General features: G+C 43.0%; 1 protein-coding gene across 1 annotated transcript in view; it reads right to left on the bottom strand.

The window, feature by feature from the left end:
• Positions 1-22,169, bottom strand: part of LOC134909505 (probable cation-transporting ATPase 13A4) — a 332,428-nt gene that overhangs the window by 124,641 nt on the left and 185,618 nt on the right. The window lies entirely within an intron of this gene.

Below are 22,169 nucleotides of genomic sequence, written 5' to 3' on the forward strand. Positions count from 1 at the left end.
TCAACTGTAACAATTTTTAATGATGGATTAATAAATCGTTTTAAATTTTCAACACTTTACTTTCCTTTGACTAAATCTAAGAGTGCACCCACACAAGAGTCTTCTTTTTCTCCACGTGTAACTGTTCAGTACAATACTGACTCAGGGTGCACCACCAATATAAACATTGAGAGGAATTTACTCATGTACTTGTTTAAATTTTGGTTTGTTTATGCTGGTTAGCAAAGTATCATTGGTCAGTGCGGTATTCCCTACAATTGTCATGGATAGACACTCGACAGGTGCGTCAGCAGCACTGGAGCAGATGGTTACACTGAGAGCACAGGAGTGAATGGACACAGCTCAGCACTGAGCACAGGAGAAGCCACTGGAGTGTATGGATGGAGCAAATCATAGCAGCACAGGAGCAGCCTCTATATTGAATGTACAATGGAGTTGGCGGACACAGAAGCAACACAGCTAAGCAGAGTGCGCAGCAGTGTGGGTGAGGGGAACTGGCACAAGAATCACAGCTGCAGGGTCTTATATAGAATACAAAACTCGGCTGATGACATTTTACTTTGATCTGAAGTCTGGTGGGGAGATCCAAGCGGCAGGTCTGGATTTCCCAAGATTAGGTACGTTAGGGTGGGCTCGATCTTTGAGATGCAATCCCCCTCATGGCTAATATTCAGGGAAATAGACCTGTTTACCTTTGAATAGCTGTTATTTACTACCCCCTCCCCTCCCACCAATTTCAATTACAACTTTGCTTCCTAGCTCCCTCACTTCCTCACTTTCTCTCTTCCCTCCATTATCTTAGGTGACTTCATAATCCGAATAAATATCCCACAAAATCCCCTGCCTCTAAACTCCTCAATCTTAACCTCCCACGTGGGTGTGCACTCAAATGATCTGGTCTTCAACCACCGTTGTGATATTTTCGAATACACCTATCCCCCATTCCGATCTGTGACCATCTTCTTCTCTCTTTTAACTTGTCCCTCTCTCCTTCTCGACCTCAGCGACCTAAGGCTACCAATACTAAGTGTAACATTCATGCTATCAACATGATATCCTTAGCATACTTGCTCAACTCACTTCTCTCCCCTCTCCTATTCTCTCTCTCTCTCTCTCTCCCTCCTGTCCTGAGCAAGCCACTTCCCTATACAATGCCTAACTTTTTTCTGCTCTTGACTCTATTGCACTGGAGACCACTATTCACTCTTCCAGATCCATACCTCAACTCTGGCATTCTAGACACCTGCAAAAGTGTTCACATATCATCGATCTAAAGCAGAGAATATCATTCTCTAAGGCTGACTCTATTTCAAATTTATACACTCATCCTACAGTGCTGACTTTTCTCTCTCTAAACAGTCATATTTAAAAAAGGTCATCCTCTCCCAGTCCTCAAACTCTAATGTCTGTTTGCCATTTTAAACTCTCTCCCTTGCCCACTCCCTCCTCGCCTTCTCTCCAAACTCTCTGCCATTGACTTTGCCACCTACTTCACAGCTAAAAATTGCTCTATATATCACATCCTCCCAGACCATCAGTACCCCACCCCCTCCTTTCACAGACTACTCCTCCCCATGTACTCACTAACTCTGACTTATTTTTCATTAATATGGTGATGAAGTCATGACCATAATCTGGTCTTCACTCCTTCCCCCCTTCTTTTTGATCCAATCCACTCCACCTCCTACTTTAACTCTCTACTTCTGCCAGTTCCCAACTTGTCCACCTCCTCAATCTCTCCCTTCCATCAGCCATTGTTCCCTCTGCATTCAAGCATGCAACCTATTCTTAAAAAACTACCCTTGATCCCAACTCTCTCCAACTACTGACCCATCTCTCTAGTTCTCCCCTTTGCCTACAGTATCCTTGAGCACATTGTTTACAACCACCGTACTGCCTTTTGTTCCTCACACTCCCTGCTTGACCCATTTCAGTGTGGCTTCCATCCTCTCCACTCCACTGCAACTGCCCTCATGAAAGTCTGCAATGACCTCCTTGCTGACAAATCCAATGGCCATTACTCTGCTCATTCTACTTGACCTACCTGATGCTTTTGACACTATGGACCACCCTTTCCTTTTTTAAACCCTTTACTCACTTGGCCTATGTAATACTGCCCTCGCCTGGCTGTCCTCTTACTTCTTCTATCATTCCTTCTCAGTCTCCTCTCATGATCAACCTCCCCCCCACTTCCACAAACAGTTGATGTCAACCAAGGTTCTATTCTGGGACCTCTTCTACTCTCCCTCTATTTGTCCTCTTTTGGTGAATTCATAAGCTCTTTTGATTTTCAGTATCATACCTACACTGATGATACTCAGATATACCTTTCCTCCAATGACCTTTCCCGCGCTCTCCTCACTCATATCTCCAACTGTCTCTTTTCTATATTTTCCTTGACATCCCAGGAATTTCTTAAACTAAACATGTCTTAGCCAAAGCTGATCATATTACCTCTCTAATACACAACCTCTCTTCCCACAATTTCATTATATATTATATTACCTAAATGTACTCTCTTAAAGTTATCCTTGATTCCTCAATCTTCTTCAAACCACACATCCAGTATCTTTCACAGTCTTGCCATTTCCCGCTCAAAAATGTTTCTAGGATCACACGCTCTGTCACCCTGGATGCTACTAACACCCTCATCCAGAGGCAGAACTCTGGGAGGCAACGGAGTCAGCTGCCGCCGGGCTCCTGCTTTGAAGGGGGGCACCTCTCCTCCTGTTACATGTGTTCAGCGACATTAACCAATTAAGTTAAATGGCAGCAGCCGGTATCTCTTCCGTAGCCGACTTCCCTACTAGTCACTACACATTACAAATCACACCCTCTTTATTATAGATACACTGAAAGCAGATACCTTATTGATGTAGCTATTTGCCCCTATAAAGGAAGCATGGGAATTCTAACTATATGAAATTATTAATGAGACAATTACAAGTAACTTCATATACTGTAGTTAGAATTCTCATACTTCCTATGCAAGAGCAGATATCTCCATCAGTAAGGTGCATGTTTCCAGTGTAATAGGTTGTGGGTTCTAATCCTGGATATGTCACTTGCAAATTAATTGTCAGAAAAATGATCAGCATTGTGAGTGACTGAGCAGATCTATGTAGTGTGTGGCTGGACCCCTACATAGATCTACCTAGTTGCAACGGTTTTGTAGTAGTTTCATATAGTAAGAATTTGCAGGCTTGCAATGCAGGAGCAAATATGTGTGTATATATATTAGTGATGTACACCGGAAATTTTTTGGGTTTTGTGTTTTGGTTTTGGATTCGGTTCCGCGGCCGTGTTTTGGATTAGGACGCGTTTTGGCAAAACCTCCCTTAAAATTTTTTGTCGGATTCGGGTGTGTTTTGGATTCAGGTGTTATTTTTCAAAAACCCATCAAAAACAGCTTAAATCATAGAATTTGGGGGTAATTTTTATCCCATAGTATTATTAACCTCAATAACCATAAGTTCCACTCATTTCCAGTCTATTCTGAACACCTCACACCTCACAATATTATTTTTAGTCCTAAAATTTGCACCAAGGTCGCTGGATGACTAAGCTAAGCGACCCAAGTGGCCGGTACAAACACCTGGCCCATCTAGGAGTGGCACTGCAGTGTCAGACAGGATGGCACTTAAAAAAAATTGGCCCCAAACAGCACATGATGCAAAGAAAAGAGAAAAAGAGGTGCACTGTGGTTGCTGGATGGCTAAGCTAAGTGACACAAACACCTCAATATCACAGGAATTATTAGTTCTAATCAATGGTATTATTGGTCCAAATCACTAGAAGATAATGACAAAATCACAGGAATTATTCGCTCTAATCAATTGTATTATTGGTCCAAATCACTGGAAGAAAATGACAAAATCACAGGAATTATTTGTTCTAATCAATGGTATTATTGGTCCAAATCACTGTAAGAAAATTACAAAATCACTGGAATTATTTGGCAAGATCACTGTAATTAATAATTATAAATCACTGATATTAATTGGTAAAATCTCGCTATCGCCTGCCTAGTGAAGTGGAATGTAGATGGGATTTTGTACCGGGGACACAATAACTTCATCAATTGTCTAAATCCCAATGCACTAATGGCGGAAAATAGGGACGCACGTCTAACAGCGCACTGATTATACTGAGAACTGATTATACTGATCACTGATGATACTACGGAGAACTAACACTTAGCAGCGAGAACAGCACTGGACTATTGTACTGTAGTATACTGGTCACCACAATGCAGCACTGACACTGAGCACAGATATTAAGCACTGATCAGGATACTAGAAGTGACACGGTGCAGCAAGATAACGCTATGGCCTACTGTACTGTACTACTATATACTGGTGGCCACCACAATGCAGCACTGTACTACTATATACTGGTCACAACAATGCAGCAGATATTGAGCACTGATCAGGATATTAGAACTGAGTCTGACACGGAGCTGCAAGATACAGCAATGGCTTACTGTACTGTACTATTATATACTGGTGGTCACCACAATGCAGCACAGATATTGAGCTTTTCAGGCAGAGAACATATCCACGTCCTCTACGCTCAATCAACAATGCACGAGTGAAAATGGCGGCGACGCGCGGCTCTTTATATGGAATCCGAATCTCGCGAGAATCTGACAGCAGGATGATGACGTTATCCCCTGTTCGGGTTTTGCATGTTAGGCGGGAAGAACCGAGGCTGCCTCGGACCCATATAAACCACGTGAAGTTCGGGGGGTGGTCTGGATCTCGACGAACTGAACCCGCTCATCTCTAATATATATATATATATATATATATATATTTTTTTTTATATATATATATATATAAAAAACAGTTCAAAGTGCACTCACCAATCCAATATAGCTTCATCAGAGTTTTATTTGTGGCAAATAGGCATAGACATCATTCCGACATTTCGGTCCCCCCTTGGGACCTTTGTCAAGGTTCAGGTGCTATGTACAAACTGCCCCCCTATATACCCCAACCCCCCATAAAACATATAGCGATCCCAAAAACATGACATGAATCGGGATCCACTATCACCAAACAAACCTGGACAAACAATTCATATGCATAGATAAATATACCAGATATAACTGGTCCATTTCCAGCTCTTACCAGCGACTACAAAAATCTCTTAGATCTCACCTGTAAAATCATATACACGCGCGTCCCGCTGGTGGAACGCACGCAACCGGAAGTAAGCCGAGCGGTGAACCACATGGTACTTCCTGCAGTATCATCAACAGAGGGGGAAGGCATCATTCCCAAAATGCCTTCCCCCTACAACATATCACCACAGGACAATAGTCCACATGTATAAATGTATTACTTATTAAGCAGCACGTCTATCGATAAGTGCATAACTAATCCTGATATAATCACATATAGTTCAATATAATAGTAAACAAACAATGGTTATGAGCTGAAAATATGACCAGAAAAGTAATAAAGAAATAATAATAAAAAATAAAAAAATATATAAAATAAAAATAAAGTGAAAAATAAATAGAAGGCACTAACTAAGAACTATTATAGAATACAACCTCAGATATATTATATATGAAATATCAGCGGCCTATTTACAGCTTCATTATGGACACAACACTGCACAGCTCCACCGATCGCCCCACACTTCAAAAATATCATATATATATATATATATATATATATATGTAAAGAGCACATATATACATACAAAACACAAAGTAAAAAAAAATCAAAAAATCAAAAAGATGTGTAAATGAGAGTGATTCACCCCATTAAGATATCACATGCTTATAGAGGTCCGGACATGTCACAGGAAAATGCTCCAATGAATTGTATCATTCAAACCTTTTGGCCACACAGTATCAAGTCTGTGTATCCAATATGCTTCTCTACGCAACAGGATTTTCGCACGGTCACCCCCTCTCGACAATGGAGGTATTCTGTCAATTAACATGTATCGCAATGATGACAATTGATGCTGTTGTTGGACAAAATGCTTTGCCACAGGTTTGTCGGAGTTACCAGACTTCAATGCCAGACGTATATTGGATCGGTGGTTGGATTTCCTTTCACGGAATGATGTTGTTGTTTTGCCCACATATATCAATGAACACGGGCATATTAATATATATACCACAAAATCTGATGTGCATGTCAATCGGTGCCGGATTTGTATCCTCTGACCACCATGTGGATGAGGGAAGGTGTTACCCATTATCATACTTCTGCATGTGACACAATTCGGACATTTGTAGCATCCCAGCTTTGCAGAGGGTAACCGACCCTCTTTTTCTTTACCAATAGACATGTCGGGGCGCATAAGTATGTCACGAAGATTCGAACCCCTTCTGTATGCAATAAGGGGTCTTTTAGGGAGTGACTTCTTGAGGACATTGTCAGTGGCCACAATATCCCAATTTTTCTTAATAGCAGATCTTGTTGCATAACTTCAAGCATCGAATGTAGTGAGAAATACAAATCGATCACTCTCCTTACCATTGCCAATTTGCCTAGCCTGGCAGTCTTTATGCCGATTTTTGGCCTTCTTTAGGCATTGTTCAATAACATCAGGGTGATATCCTCGAGCCAGAAATCTATGTTGCATTTCCAGCAATTGAATATTCATTATTTCCTCATCAGAGTTGTTTCTCATTACTCGAATAAATTGTGAAATGGGTAGGCTTTGTTTTAACGGTTTAGGATGATAACTGTTATATTGCAAGAGTGTGTTGCGATCGGTGGCCTTTCTGTACAGCTTGTGTCCATACCCCCCATTGGTGGCGAATACAGTCACATCAAGGAAATTAATTTGTCTATGATCACATTCCATTGTGAAGCGGATAGGTGTGTCTAATGAGTTCAAGCTCATTACCATATTCTCAACTGAGGTCCTATCTCCTGACCACAGGAGGAATATGTCATCTATGTAGCGTTTATAGTAACCGATACTACCCCCAAACCTCGGGAATATATAGTTCTGTTCATATTCATCCATATATAAATTAGCATACGCCGGGGCTATATTACTCCCCATCACGGTCCCAGAGGTCTGGAGGTAGCATCGGTCACCAAACTTAAAATAATTGCATACAAGGGTCATTTCTAATAATTCCAGCAGGAAATCTATGGGTGGTCGTTGTTGGTGATTTTTCAGGAGAGCTCTACGAATAGCTGCGATTCCAGCCTCATGTGGTATCAATGTAGCTTTGTATCCCTTTCACACAAGGTTGGAGATATGTGTCCAGATAGCGAGCTACTGGTTGGAACAGTGATCCCCTGGCCGATATAATCGGTCGGCAAGGGGGATCATTCATGCTTTTATGTACTTTCGGTAACGTATATATTATCGGACATATTGGAAAGTCCAATATATATATATATATATATATAGTAGTGATGTGCACCTGACATTTCACGGTTTTGTGTTTTGGTTTTGGATTCGGTTCCGCGGCCTTTTTTTGGATTCGGACGCGTTTTGGCAAAACCTCCCTGAAAATTTTTGTCGGATTCGGGTGTGTTTTGGATTCGGGTGTTTTTTTTACAAAAAACCCTCAAAAACAGCTTAAATCATAGAATTTGGGGGTCATTTTGATCCCATAGTATTATTAACCTCAATAACCATAATTCCACTCATTTCCAGTCTATTCTGAACACTTCACACCTCACAATATTATTTTTAGTCCTAAAATTTGCACCAAGGTCGCTGGATGACTAAGCTAAGCGACCCAAGTGGCCGACACAAACACCTGGCCCATCTAGGAGTGGCACTGCAGTGTCAGACAGGATGGCAGATTAAAAAAATTGGCCCCAAACAGCACATGATGCGAAGAAAAAAAGTGGCGCAATGAGGTAGCTGTGTGACTAAGCTAAGGGACCCAAGTGGCCGACACAAACACCTGGCCCATCTAGGAGTGGCACTGCAGTGTCAGACAGGATGGCAGATTAAAAAAATTGGCCCCAAACAGCACATGATGCAAAGAAAAAAAGTGGCGCAATGAGGTAGCTGTGTGACTAAGCTAAGGGACCCAAGTGGCCGACACAAACACCTGGCCCATCTAGGAGTGGCACTGCAGTGTCAGACAGGATGGCAGATTAAAAAAATTGTCCCCAAACAGCACATGATGCAAAGAAAAAAAGAGGCGCAATGAGGTACCTGTGTGACTAAGCTAAGCCACCCAAGTGGCCGACACAAACACCTGGCCCATCTAGGAATGGCACTGCAGTGTCAGACAGGATGGCACTTCAAAAAAAGTAGTCCCCAAACAGCACATGATGCAAAGAAAAAAAGAGGTGCAATGAGGTAGCTGTGTGACTAAGCTAAGCGGCCCAAGTGGCCGACACAAACACCTGGCCCCTCTAGGAGTGGCACTGCAGTGTCAGACAGGATGGCACTTCAAAAAATTAGCCCCAAACAGCACATGATGCAAAGAAAAATGAAAGAAAAAAGAGGTGCAAGATGGAATTGTCCTTGGGCCCTCCCACCCACCCTTATGTTGTATAAACAGGACATGTACACTTAAACCCATCATTTCAGCGACAGGGTCTGCCACACGACTGTGACTGAAATGACTGGTTGGTTTTGGGCCCCCACAAAAAAAGAAGCAATCAATCTCTCCTTGCACAAACTGGCTCTACAGAGGCAAGATGTCCACCTCCTCCTCATCCTCCGATTCCTCACCCCTTTCACTGTGTACATCCCCCTCCTCACAGATTATTAATTCGTCCCCACTGGAATCCACCATCTCAGGTCCCTGTGTACTTTCTGGAGGCAATTGCTGGTGAATGTCTCCACGGAGGAATTGATTATAATTCCTTTTGATGAACATCATTTTCTCCACATTTTCTGGAGGTAACCTCGTACGCCGATTGCTGACAAGGTGAGAGGCTGCACTAAACACTATTTCGAAGTACACACTGGAGGGGGGGGGGCAACTTAGGTAAAATAAAGCCAGTTTCTGCAAGGGCCTCCAAATTGCCTCTTTTTCCTGCCAGTATACATATGGACTGTCTGACATGCCTACTTGGATGCGGTCACTCATATAATCCTCCACCAATCTTTCAATGGTGACAGAATCATATGCAGTGACAGTAGACGACATGTCAGTAATCGTTGGCAGGTCCTTCCGTCCGGACCAGATGTCAGCACTCGCTCCAGACTGCCCTGCATCACCGCCAGCGGGTGGGCTCGGAATTCTTAGCCTTTTCTTCGCAGCCCCAGTTGCGGGAGAATGTGAAGGAGGAGCTGTTGACGGGTTACGTTCCGCTTGACTTGACAATTTTCTCACCAGCAGGTCTTTGAACCTCTGCAGACTTGTGTCTGCCGGAAAGAGAGATACAACGTAGGTTTTAAATCTAGGATTTAGCGGTTGCCAAACTGTAGTGCTCTGATTTCAACAGATTGACCACCCGTGAATCCTGGTTAAGCGAATTAAGGGCTCCATCCACAAGTCCCACATGCCTAGCGGAATCGCTCCTCCTTCAATCTCTCCAGCTTCTTCTGCAAAAGCCTGATGAGGGGAATGACCTGACTCAGGCTCGCAGTGTCTGAACTGACTTCACGTGTGGCAAGTTCAAAGGGTTGCAGAACCTTGCACAACGTTGAAATCATTCTCCACTGCGCTTGAGTCAGGTGCATTCCCCCTCCTTTGCCTATATCGTAGGTAGCTGTTTAGGCTTGAATGGCTTTTTGCTGCTCCTTCATCCTCTGAAGCATATAGACTGTAGAATTCCACCTCGTTACCACCTCTTGCTTCAGATGATGGCAGGGCAGGTTCAGGAGTGTTTGCTGGTGCTCCAGTCTTCGGCACGCGGTGGCTGAAAGCCGAAAGTGGCCCGCAATTCTTCAGGCCACCGACAGCATCTCTTGCACGCCTAGGAACGAGTTGGCGTTTGCGAGATGCTGCTACTGGTGCCACCGCTGCTGTTCTTGCTGCGGGAGGCAATACATCTACCCAGTGGGCTGTCACAGTCATATAGTCCTGAGTCTGCCCTGCTCCACTTGTCCACATGTCTGTGGTTAAGTGGATATTGGGTACAACTGCATTTTTTAGGACACTGGTGACTCTTTTTCTGACGTCTGTGTACATTTTCGGTATCGCCTGCCTAGAGAAATGGAACCTAGATGGTATTTGTTACCGGGGACACAGTACCTCAATCATTTCTCTAGTTCCCTGTGAATTAACGGTGGATACCAGAAACACGTTTTTCACCACCCAGGCTGCCAAGGCCTGAGTTATCCGCTTTGCAGCAGGATGACTGCTGTGATATTTAATCTTCCTCGCAAAGGACTGTTGGACAGTCAATTGCTTACTGGAAGTAGTACAAGTGGTCTTCCGACTTCCCCTCTGGGATGACGATCGACTCCCAGCAGCAACAACAGCAGCGCCAGCAGCAGTAGGCGTTACACTCAAGGATGCATCGGAGGAATCCCAGGCAGGAGAGGACTCGTCAGACTTGCCAGTGACATGGCCTGCAGGATTATTGGCTTTCCTGTCTAAGGAGGAAATTGACACTGAGGGAGTTGTTGGTGTGGTTTGCAGGAGCTTGGTTACAAGAGGAAGGGATTTAGTGGTCAGTGGACTGCTTCCGCTGTCACCCAAAGTTTTTGAACTTGTCAATGACTTCTGATGAATGCGCTCCAGGTGACGTATAAGGGAGGAAGTTCCTAGGTGGTTAACGTCCTTACCCCTACTTATTACAGCTTGACAAAGGCAACACACGGCTTGACACCAGTTGTCCGCATTTCTGTTGAAATATTTTCACACAAAAGAGGTGGGTTTTTTTGTAATTTGACCAGGCATGTCAATGGCCATATTCGTCCCACGGACAACAGGTGTCTCCCCGGGTGCCTGACTTAAACAAACCACCATCAGAATCCTCCTTGTCAATTTCCTCCCCAGCGCCAGCAACACCCATATCCTCATCCTGGTGTACTTCAACAGTGACATCTTCAATTTGACTATCAGGAACTGGACTGCAGGTGCTCCTTCCAGCACTTGCAGGGGGCGTGCAAATGGTGGAAGGCGCCACCTCTTCCCGTCCAGTGTTGGGAAGGCAGGCATCGCAACCGACACAATTGTACTCTCCTTGGGGATTTGTGATTTAGAAGAACGCACAGTTCTTTGCTGTGCTTTTGCCATCTTAACTCTTTTAAGTTTTCTAGCAGGAGGATGAGTGCTTCCATCCTCATGTGAAGCTAAACCCCTAGCCATGTACATAGGCCAGGCCCTCAGCCTTTCCTTGCCACTCCGTGTCGTAAATGGCACATTGGCAAGTTTACGCTTCTCCTCAGACGATTTTGATTTAGATTTTTGGGTCATTTTACTGAGCTTTATTTTTTTGGATTTTACATGCTCTCTACTATGACATTGGGCATCGGCCTTGGCAGACGACGTTGATGGCATTTCATCGTCTCGGCCATGACTAGTGGCAGCAGCTTCAGCACGAGGTGGAAGTGGATCTTGATCTTTCCCTATTTTACCCTCCACATTTTTGTTCTCCATTTTTTAATGTGTGGAATTATATGCCAGTAATATATCAATAGCAATGGCCTACTACTATATATACTGCACACTACTTAAATGCACCACAGGTATGGATGGAATAGTATACTTGACGACACAGAGGTTGGTAGAGCAGTGGACTACTGTACCGTACTGCTATATATTATATACTGGTGGTCAGCAAAATTATGCACTGTCCTCCTACTATATATATACTGCGCAAAAATTAAATGCACCACAGGTATGGATGGATAGTATACTTGACGACACAGAGGTAGGTAGAGCAGTGGACTAATGTACCGTACTGCTATATATTATATACTGGTGGTCAGCAAAATTCTGCACTGTCCTCCTACTATATATACTGCGTACAACTAAAATGCACCACAGGTATGGATGGGATAGCATACTTGACGACACAGAGGTAGGTAGAGCAGTGGCCTACTGTACCGTACTGCTATATATTATGTACTGGTGGTCAGCAAAATTATGCTCTGTCCTCCTACTATATATATACTGCGCAAAACTTAAATGCACCACAGGTATGGATGGGATAGTATACTTGACGACACAGAGGTAGGTAGAGCAGTGGACTACTGTACCATACTGCTATATATTATATACCGGTGGTCAGCAAAATTCTGCACTGTCCTCCTACTATATATACTTCTCACAACAAATATGCACCACAGGTATGGATGGGATAGTATACTTGATGACACAGAGGTAGGTAGAGCAGTGGCCTACTGTACCGTACTGCTATATATTATATACTGGTGGTCAGCAAAATTATGCACTGTCCTACTACTATATATATACTGCGCACAAAAACTTAAATGCACCACAGGTATGGATGGATAGTATACTTGACGACACAGAGGTAGGTAGAGCAGTGGCCTACTGTACCGTACTTCTATATATTATATACTGGTGGTCACAAAATTATGCACTGTCCTCCTACTATATATATACTGCGCAAAACTTAAATGCACCACAGGTATGGATGGGATAGTATACTTGATGACACAGAGGTAGGTAGAGCAGTGGTCTACTGTACCGTACTGCTATATATTATATACTGGTGGTCAGCAAAACTATGCACTGTCCTCCTACTATATATACTGCGCAAAACTTAAATGCACCACAGGTATGAATGGGATAGTATACTTGACGACAAAGAGGTAGGTAGAGCAGTGGACTACTGTACCGTACTGCTATATATTATATACTGGTGGTCAGCAAAATTATGCACTGTCCTCCTACTATATATATACTGTGCAAAACTTAAATGCACCACAGGTATGGATGGATAGTATACTTGACGACACAGAGGTAGGTAGAGCAGTGGACTACTGTACCGTACTGCTATATATTATATACTGGTGGTCAGCAAAAATTATGCACTGTCCTCCTACTATATATATACTGCGCAAAACTTAAATGCACCACAGGTATGGATGGATAGTATACTTGACGACACAGAGGTAGGTAGAGCAGTGGACTACTGTACCGTACTGCTATATATTATATACTGGTGGTCAGCAAAATTATGCACTGTCCTCCTACTATATATATACTGCGCAAAACTTAAATGCACCACAGGTATGGATGGGATAGTATACTTGACGACACAGAGGTAGGTAGAGCAGTGGACTACTGTACCGTACTGCTATACATTATATACTGGTGGTCAGCAAAATTATGCACCTTCCTCCTACTATAAATATGTTGCGCAAAACTTAAATGCACCACAGGTATGGATGGATAGTATACTTGACGACACAGAGGTAGGTAGAGCAGTGGACTACTGTACCGTACTGCTATATATTATATACTGGTGGTCAGCAAAATTATGCACTGTCCTCCTACTATATATATACTGCGCAAAACTTAAATGCACCACAGGTATGGATGGATAGTATACTTGACGACACAGAGGTAGGTAGAGCAGTGGACTACTGTACCGTACTGCTATATATTATATACTGGTGGTCAGGAAAATTATGCACTGTCCTCCTACTATATATATACTGCGCAATACTTAAATGCACCACAGGTATGTATGGATAGTATACTTGACGACACAGAGGTAGGTAGAGCAGTGGACTACTGTACTGTACTGCTATATATTATATACTAGTGGTCAGCAAAATTATGCACTGTCCTCCTACTATATATATACTGCGCAAAACTTAAATGCACCACAGGTATGGATGGATAGTATACTTGACGACACAGATGTAGGTAGAGCAGTGAACTACTGTACCGTACTGCTATATATTATATACTGGTGGTCAACAAAATTATGCACTCTCCTCCTACTTTATATATGCTGCGCAAAACTTAAATGCACCTCAGGTATGGATGGGATAGTATACTTGACGACACAGAGGTAGGTAGAGCAGTGGACTACTGTACCGTACTGCTATATATTATATACTGGTGGTCAGCAAAATTATGCACCTTCCTCCTACTATAAATATGTTGCGCAAAACTTAAATGCACCACAGGTATGGATGGATAGTATACTTGACGACACAGAGGTAGGTAGAGCAGTGGACTACTGTACCATACTGATATAATACTGGTGGTCACTGGTCAGCAAAATTCTGCACTGTCCTCCTACTATATACTACAATGCAGCACAGATATGGAGCGTTTTTCAGGCAGAGAACGTATAATACTGGTGGTCACTGGTCAGCAAAACTCTGCACTGTCCTCCTACTATATAATACCTGTGGTCCCCAGTCCCCACAATAAAGCACACTGAGCACAGATATTTGCAGCACACTGAGCCCAGATATGGAGCGTTTTTCAGGCAGAGAACGTAGATATTTGCAGCACACTGAGCACAGATATTTGCAGCACACTGAGCACAGATATTTGCAGCACACTGAGCACAGATATTTGCAGCACACTGAACACAGAAACTGAGAGAACGCCAGCCAGGTCCTCTCACTATCATCTCCAATGCACGAGTGATAATGGCGGCGACGCGCTGCTCCTTATGTAGAATATGAATCTCGCGAGAATAAGACAGCGGGATGATGACGTTCGGGTGCGCTCGGGTTAACCAAGCAAGGCGGGAGGATCCGAGTCTGCCTCGGACCCGTGTAAAATGGGTGAAGTTAGGGGGGGTTCAGTTCCGAGGAACCGAACCCACCCATCACTAATTTTTATATATGCAAATTGTTTGGCATCTTATTTATTATGTCTATAAATAGGACCACATGTCCTCAAACAAAACAGGCCCACCGGGGATCTTCCCTGTAGACCCTATGGCCAATCCGCCTCTGCTACTACCTATGCAGCATTCATGAACTTAACTTGAGAGCTCTTTATTATTCAGTCACACTGTCCTTTATTACATTTCAAGATGTTGACATACATGGGATTCTAGAGAATTCTAAGTATTTGAAAATTAACTTGTACTTTGTGAAAAAATTATTAGCATTGCAGCAGAACAGATCTCTGCAGTGTGTAGCTGCAAGGGATTGGATGTGTGGCTGCATACTACAAAGAACTATTCAACTGCAATGCTGAATTTTTTTTCCAAAGTACAAGTACAGTAGCTTCATGTAGTTAGAAATCTCAGTTTTTATGCAGGATCAAATAGCTGAATCAGAAGTGTGTTTGACTGGAGTGCAACAGGTTATAGGTTTGAAATCTGTGTATGGCAGTATATTAAAATGTGTTATTTATTGGGGGCATGGCCTGACTGGAGAAGCAGCAGGAAGCGGCGAGACTGAGCTCCTGCTCCCAAACGTGCCTATTGCTGTATAACTGGGCTTTCAATATCCCCTGTGACCCCCATCTAAGTCCCTGTACGAACGGACACCCTGGTGTGTGGTTACTGAGCCATGGGGCTGTTATTTTGGCCTCTGCAGGTTGTGGCCTACACTGGGACTGAAGCCGTGGCCTAAATTTCTACAGCTTCCCCGCAGGGAGGCTCTGTATGGCGCAATCTCCACTGCGCTCCCCTTGACCGGGCAACCCCTCTACAACCTCCTCACAGCCTACCTTGCCTTCCCCAGGGTCTCCCCAGTGCTGCTGCTGATGGCCCACGAGCAGTGTGATCAGGTCCCGGCGGATGAAGCTGGGAGAGGCAGCGGGACCGCGCTTCCATGGGGAGCCATCTCATCGAGGCTGCATGAGTGTCGCCCGCCCTGACATAGCTGGCGTGGAGCCGCCCGCAATAGCTGGCCTTGGCCCGTCCCATTGGAGTTGCCTTGCACTTGCTCACCTTGGCCAGCCAGGAGACACCTTATCGGAGCTGCGTGCGGGACGCCAGCTACAGCCAACCATCCATTCTGATCTTGTCCTGTCCGGGAGCGTGTCACTATGACCAGCGGTGACTCTTCTCGGTGTAACCATCTGGGATGGTTGGGTGGTACGTACCAGTGGAAAACTACCTGTACCTTTGCTCCCCCCCTTCCTCACCCATCCTTTTACTTAGGAAGACGCAGCGGTGCAAGGCTGCTTGCAAGTAGCGACAGTGCCTCATTGAAGCCCACCTTGTCCAGTTTTCAGCTAGCTGACATCTACCTCCTTAGCCCGCTGATATTCTCTCTCGGGTCCCGAAAAGGTTAGTGGCCCAGGATTGGAGGGCGAGATCTATTGTATCAAGAACCGTCATAGGTTTTCTGCAACCCCACCGTGGGTAAGAGGCCGTGTTTGATTCAGAGCAAGTTTGAAAAGCACGCAAAGATGTAATTGTCTCATTATGCTCCCTCCCTTGCTACCAATTTTTTTTAAATCACTCCCCTGCACATGTGATCATGCATTGAGAAAGTATTTCCTTTCCTACCCCACCGATTTCATCATTAGACATTAACTCTTGTATCCCTAACTATGCCTCCTAAACGTCAGAAGGACCAGACCTCGGTCCCCACTGTGAATTTCTTCAAACATTCCCCGTCTGAGCAGAATTCAAAAGCCACTGGAAAAAGTGACACAGGTTCAAAACTTACACAGGAACACTGCTCCAAAATGGATTAATTTCTTACAGATCATTCAACCAAACGTGATCAAGGAGATGACTCACCGCTGACGCTTGGTCTCATGAAACAACCTTTTGCATCGTTCAAATCGGACATTGTAGCTGACTTTACGGCCGCACTACAGACTTGTCAACAGTCTGTGGACGCAATTGGACAATGAACAGATCATCTCAAAAACAAACTTGAGGAAGTGTTCAAGTCACATAATGATCTGATCGACAAATACAACGATTTGCAATCTGAAGTCACAGAACTCAGACGAAAAACGTGCGCCTTAGAAGACCGATCGTGATGTCAAAATATTAAAATCAGAGGAATCCCTTAAGACATCTCAAACTCTGACTTACCACAATTTGTCATTGATATTTTTATGAAGCTACTTCCTACGGTGACGATATACAAATTTTTGATAGACCGCATCTATAGATTATCAAAGGCAAGAAACACTCCGAGGGATGTCCCAAGAGACACCTTGATGAGAATGCACTATTTTCATATCAAGGAGAAAATTCTCAGAGCAGCTCTTCCTTTGGATACTTCATCCGCTATCCTGGGTGACCTTCAAATATTTGGTGACCTCTCTGCGGCAACACTTGCTTTACGGAGATCCTATTAACCGGTCACTAAAGCGCTCCGAGCAGCGGATATACCTTACAATTGGGCTTCAATTACCACCCCGTATGCGGGTATTCAGCCTTTGGCAGCCTGGAACTTGACCTACGTCTCCACTAAATCTCCCCGAAACCTCAAAGTGGAACAAGACTGGGAAGTAGCAGGCAGCCCGAAATGATCCCTGCTTCAATCTCTCAGGTCGTATGATCCAGAGAACTTGTTGTATATTGCTTCTCTTTCAGGCATAGACTTTACCTGAAACTGTTTGAAATGTACCTGGACTCATATAACTCCATAATTTCAAACCTAGGATCTGTTGTCCTCTCTTCCTCTTTTCCTTAGTTACAGGGAACTGTTAGAAATATGTTAATTCCGTTTTACTGTATGTTTTATGTATATGCTGACACACTAGATCCAGATTGCATTGTTTGCCGGTTCCTCCACCTTGCATAACGTATATGTTTTTATGCCCTCAGGCTATTTGGTCGCTAACCTACTTTTTTATACCTTTGTTCACGATGGGTCCCTCTGCCTGTTGGATGCCACAAATGGCTGTATCTATTTAGACAGTTGCTTTATTCAAGGTGCTGAATTGGACTTAACACTTACATTGGGTTAGGATGTTTGTCCATAATTTGGGCCATACTTCCAGACATATGTCAGATATACTCAATTTATCCGGTCTAGAAGTTAAAGTATTTGTTACTGGTAGCAAGGGGTTACACTTGCAATGTTGACTATTATGTAGCGAGGGTGGGCTTATATCCCCAACACATCCCCGTTGTTTTGCCCTCGCTGGCAGCCCATAGTGGCACTTACCTGGTGCCTTTTTTTTCCCTCTCCCCCTTTCCCCCCCCCCCCCCACTCCCTGCATGTGATAGATTTAATACTTGCACAAGAGACTTTGTTATAATTGTTGTTCAGCTCATTATACTCTTTATTGTAATCATTTCCACTACAGGAACGGCTCGGTTCTCATTCTTTAGCAACTCTCTTTTTAGGTGTCAATATGGTTAATATACTTTCAATTAATGCTAAGGGTCTAAATTCCCCAAATTAATGCAAAATAGCCTTGAATCATTTCGCAAAACAAAAAGACCACATAGTGGCAGTACAGGAAACTCACTTCATAAATTCTGTCACCCAATCATTTATTAATAGCAAATTCCCTAACTGTTATTCAGCGAACGGCCCCTCCAAGAAAGCGGGGTAGCTGTTCTCATATCTAACTCTTGCAACTTTGTTCTAGATAAATAACATTCTGGTCTGGAGGGTAGATACATATACAGGGGAAACTAGAAGATAAATCTATCACTTTAGCTTCTGTATATGTCCCCAATACCAAACAAATACCTTTTCTTGGAAATTTTGTAAAGTTCTTCAGTAAAATGTAGTGGGGTCCCTCTTAATATTAGGCGACTTTAACATCGCTCCCAATCCACTGCTGGATAGATCATCTACTCATTGCCTGTTGTGCCCGACCACAACATATGATGGTTCCCGAGCCTTTCAACATATTCTTCACGAATATGAACTGTATGATATATGGAGGGCTAAAAATCCTTCCGGTAGGGACTATACCTTTTTTCCCCGGTCCATTCCTCTTTCTCAAGAATCGATCTAGCCATTTCCAACAAGTGGACCTTACAACAGGTAAAAAATGCCTGTATCTTGCCAGTGTTCTTGATGGATCATTCAGCCCTTTTCTTAAAATTTTTAACTTCTCCCTCTAAAATACCCAACCAGAATATGGCGCTTTGGAGATTACTTACTGGAAGACTTAGTAGCCAAGCAATCCCTTACTCTAGCCATCTCTCAATACTTAGAGATGAACCATCCTGAGGATACGTCTCAATTTAATAATTGGTGTGCTTTGAAGGCAGTGGTCAGGGGTGTGGCTATTCAGGCTGCTGCACATATTAGAAAAATGTCCCTTCAGAAAATTTAGAAAATAAACTTAAATTATCTCCAGATAATAAAAAGATTTATCGAACTCTCATGACTGCCAGAGAAGAAATGAATAAGATATCACTTCATGAGGTCCATAAAAATCTAAAATCTATTTAAATTAAAGCAAAAATTCTACACCCACGGTGACAAAGCAGGCACAATGCTTGCAAGAAAACTGAGGGGGAAAGCTGCTAGAGACCGTGTGAAATCAATAAACACCTTAGTCTCGATAAAGTTATCTGATCCCTCAGACATAGAAAATGCCTTTGCTGAATACTATTCATCCGTATATAACTTAAAGGAAGATCCCTTGACCCCTCAACCCACTATACCTTTAATTGATAACTTTTTAAATGGAATTAAACTCCCGAATCTAACTGAGGATACTTTGCAATTCTTAGCATCACCATGGTCTCAAGAAGAAATTTCTGCTGTTATTGATTCCCTCCCATTGAATAAATCCCCAGGCCCCGATGGGTATACTAATAACTTCTACAAAAGCTTTAAGGAAGCCTTGGTTCCTCCCCTGACTGCTGTCTTTAACCATGCATATGAATATGGCTCATTCCTGGATGAGATGTTAGAAGCCCGTATAATTGCCTTCCTAAAACAGGATAAAAACCCGGTGTTTATGTCTAGCTACCGCCCGATCGCCCTTTTGAACACGGACATTAAAATTTATGCGAAACTTATATCAAACCGATTGTGTCCTCATCTTTCCTGGTTTGCTACATAGGATCAGGTTGGATTCGTCCAAGGGAGACAATCCTCTGACAATACTAGATGGATTATTGACCTGATAGACATTTATTCAAACACTAACTCTCCCCTCTTGCTGTTATCATTAGACGTGAAGAAGGCATTTGACCATGTTCATTGGGGCTACATGCGAGCGGTGTTGGGTAAGTTCGGATTCACTGGTAGAATCCTATCCTCCATATTAGCCCTTTACACTAACCCATCAGCCAAGGTGTATGTAAACGGCATGCTTTCACAGAAATTTCCTATTACAAACAGGACACGCCAAGGATGTCCTCTTTCTCCATTGGTGTTTGCACTACTGATCAAACCCCTAGCAGAAAAAATCAGATCACATCCTAATTTAAAATGACCAGAATTATTTGGTAAAGCTTACAAAATCTGTCTTTTCGCTGACGACGTATTACTCACATTAGTTGACCCTCCCTCTGCGCTTTCCCATATCTTCCCCATACTGGAAGAATTCTCTATAGTTTCATATTATAAATTGAATAGTACTAAAACTGAAGCTTTGCCTATTAACCTTCCTGTGAATGAGATCCATAATTTGAAAGCTATATAAACGTTCGACTGGCAGGATAGAGCTCTAAAATAGTTGGGCATACAGATTACACCGAATGTTTCAGATTTGATCTCAGCTAATTATTTACCTCTGTTATGACAAATCACACAATTGACAATGGATTGGATGATGTACCTTGTGTCGTGGTTCGGGTGTGTGGCAGCCTTACAGATGATGATCCTCCCCAAAATCCTATACCTCTTTCGAACTACTCCTAGAACTACTCCTATCCTCCACCCCAACTACCTGATAGATAAACTTTAGTCTGTTTTCAACAAATAAGTCTGACAAGGTAAAAAAGCAAGATTGTCGAGAAAAATTATGTCTTTTGCTAAATCAGATGGGGGCTTGGCTTACCTGGATCTTCATAAATATCAATCGGCATGTATATTAGCACAACTAGGTCCCTACTTTACTCTAGATAACCCCATGCTTTGGGCCAAACTAGAACGTGATAAGCACTACCTCTGGCAGACTTCTGTGGCTCCCATCAGCTGAGGGAAAATCCTTAACTAACAGACTACACTCTGTGAAGGTTTCAAGGAAAATCTGGTTAAACTTTGTACATAAATCCGGGGACGTATTTTTAAATTTCTCCGATTTATCTTTAATTGGCTTGGCGTCCCTCATACCGGATCTCAGACTTGATGACTGGGTTTCTCGTGGAGTGCTTACCCTGAGTGAAATTATGGGAGGTTACTCCCTCGCCTCATTCTCTAAAATTAACTCCCAATATTCAGTGTCCCATAGAGATTTCTTTACATTTTTACAAATATGACACTGGTGGAAGCAGACATCACCATATCCCCATAAACCCTCTTCTATCCCTATTTATATTTGTGAATTACTTAGCAAAAGCGGTACTAGGGGTTTTATATCATGTTGGTACACTATTTTGAATGCAACTTAGAGCCAGCATAAATTACCCTGTCAAACTAAATGGGAGGTAGATTTGAATTGTGGTATAACAAATGAAGAATGGGAATTGCTGTTTCAACAAGCCCAATGAATATCGAAATGCACCAACCATATTGAAGAATTCTATAAACTTTATTTATCTATTATTTATTTATTAGCAGTTTCTTATATAGCGCAGCATATTCCATTGCGCTTTACAATTTAAACAACAATTATGGAACAAAACTGGGCAAAGACAGACAGACATAGAGGTAGGAAGGCCCTGCTCGCAAGTTTACAATCTATAGGGAAAAAGGCATTAATACACAAGGATAGATGCTACCTATTGCATAATGGTCCACGAGATTGCTAGGTTCTTAATGGGTTGTATGATATGATCACCCAGCAATGTTGGAAGACAAAATGTGAGGTTATGTGGACTGTACAGAGAGGATGTAATTGGATAGGGAAGCATTGAAGGTTATGTGTGTGGGTCAGGAATTTGGTAGGCTTGTCTGAAGAGATGAGTTTTCAGGGAACGTTTAAAGGTTTGGAAACTAGAGGAAAGTCTTATTGTGCGTGGGAGGGCATTCCACAGAGTGGGTGAAGCCCGGGTAAAGTCCTGTAATTTTGAGTGGGAACAGGTAATGCATGTGGAGGAGAGACGCAGATCTTGTGCAGAGCGGAGAGGTCTGGTAGGGAGATATTTTGAGATGAGTGAGGAGATGTATGATGGTGCAGTTTGGTTAATAGCCTTGAATGTAAGTAAAAGTATTTTATATTTAACACGGTAGAATACCGGTAACCAATGGAGGGACTGACAGAGCGGATCAGCAAACTTTTACGCAGAGTATATTTAACTCCAATTCGGTTACATAAAATG

Source organism: Pseudophryne corroboree, chromosome 4 (assembly GCF_028390025.1).
Source record: "Pseudophryne corroboree isolate aPseCor3 chromosome 4, aPseCor3.hap2, whole genome shotgun sequence".
Classification (NCBI taxonomy): Eukaryota; Metazoa; Chordata; class Amphibia; order Anura; family Myobatrachidae; genus Pseudophryne; species Pseudophryne corroboree.